This window comes from Corvus brachyrhynchos, unplaced genomic scaffold (genome assembly GCF_000691975.1).
Source record: "Corvus brachyrhynchos isolate BGI_N302 unplaced genomic scaffold, ASM69197v1 scaffold369, whole genome shotgun sequence".
NCBI lineage: Eukaryota > Metazoa > Chordata > Aves > Passeriformes > Corvidae > Corvus > Corvus brachyrhynchos.
The window spans coordinates 1,074,395-1,076,046 of record NW_008246055.1 but is presented as its reverse complement, the minus strand read 5'-3'; positions in this window follow the sequence as shown (position 1 = coordinate 1,076,046).

Genomic DNA, 1,652 nt, shown 5'->3' with positions numbered 1-1,652 from the left:
CTGGCGCCGCGTGCACACCGGTGCTCCCCGCGGCTCTCAACACAGCCTGCAGAGGAATCTCAGCTTCAGCACCTGGAGCACCTCCTCCCCCTCCTTCGTTATCACAGAGGCGTTACCATCATCTCTACCCGGCCCAGCCTTGGCCAGTGCCATGTCCATCTTCAGAGCCATCAGGGACTGACTGCTGGACATGGTGGAAGCTTCCAGCAGCTTCTCACAGAAGCCACCTCTGTGGCCCCCCCCCTGCTACCAAAAACCAGGCCACACAATTTTGAATATTGAAGGACAGGCATATTTCATTCCCAGCTAAGCCTGCACAAGTATGAATAGGTAGTTTAATTATTGGGAAAAATTCTGTGTAACACTGAACCAGCCAATTCTGAGAGCTGTAAAGTGGTCACTTGAGCAGAGACAGTCAGTGGATTATTTAGGTTATTTTTATTTCAACCTAGAAAGGGATGATAGACTAGATGTTTTTTGAGGCTCCAGCTGGCTGTGTATTTCTGACTTGACTGTATCACGTAGTTGCAGTAATTTCCACGACAGCCTGGTTGTTTGAGAAAACAAGGCATCTGCACGTGGTCTGCTCAAATCCTCAGCTTCTTGTCTGATGATCTCAAGGCTACAGTGAGAACAATCGGCTGGGCAGAGCAAGAGAGGAATTGCTGACTCTGCTTTGGGAGTGGCACCTGAGTGAGCTAATGGGGTTATTGCATGTCCAAGGATCCACCATGAAGAGATGCCATGATTGACTGTTAGAGCTGATGCCTTGTAAGGGAGAAGATAAAAAGCTCCAGGACTGTGTTGGTTCTGCTGCTCTGGTCTATGGGGGTTGCTGACTTGTAACAAGATGGTCTAAAGCCAGTGTTTTGCCTCTACCTGAAGCCTGCCCATAATTCTAGAAGATATACAGTTTGTTTCAATGCAGTATGCCTCTCACTGAGTGCTTTTTCCTACTTGCTACCAAAACAGAGGGGTTGTTTTTGTTGTTGTTTGTTTGGTTTTTTGATTTTGTTTTTCCAGAGTGCCTGTGTATTTGGTAAAGGAAACTGATAAACACCACATAAATTACACATTACACATGGCCAGTCAATCTCAGAGCATGCAGGAGCTGCTTGTCATAGCTGTACCAGGTGTGGCTGCTTTTCATCTGCTTGCATAGAAGTGTTGTGACTTCAGAGGAATTACAAATGACTGTGGACAGGACAGTGCTGTGAGGATTTGATCTTGAATTTTTTCAACCCTTTTGAAGGTGTTAGGCAGACTTGGCTGTTAGGGCTGGCTGCAGGCCCAGTGGGACCAAGAGCTGAGAATGGAGCTGGGCTGTACCTGACATAGGTTGTAGGTGGGGTGCTGAGGAGGCACAGGGTGGTAGGAGGGCTTTACGGGTTGTCTTCATTTAGATGTTACTAGAAAAACTTGGTCATTAAGTTAAAAACTTTTGCCCCCAAAACTCTAAAAGAGCCGCTGAGCTCCGGGCCGTACAATTACATATGGTTACGATATGCGTTTCTATCTCACGGAGGTTCAGCTGGGTTGAGCTCTGTCACGGCAGGTACTTGATAGCGTTGGGGGCCGGAAGAGTTTGGGGAAGGATCTCGATTCTCGGGGCGGCGGCACAATCCATCACCTGCGATAGAAAAAGTTCCTCG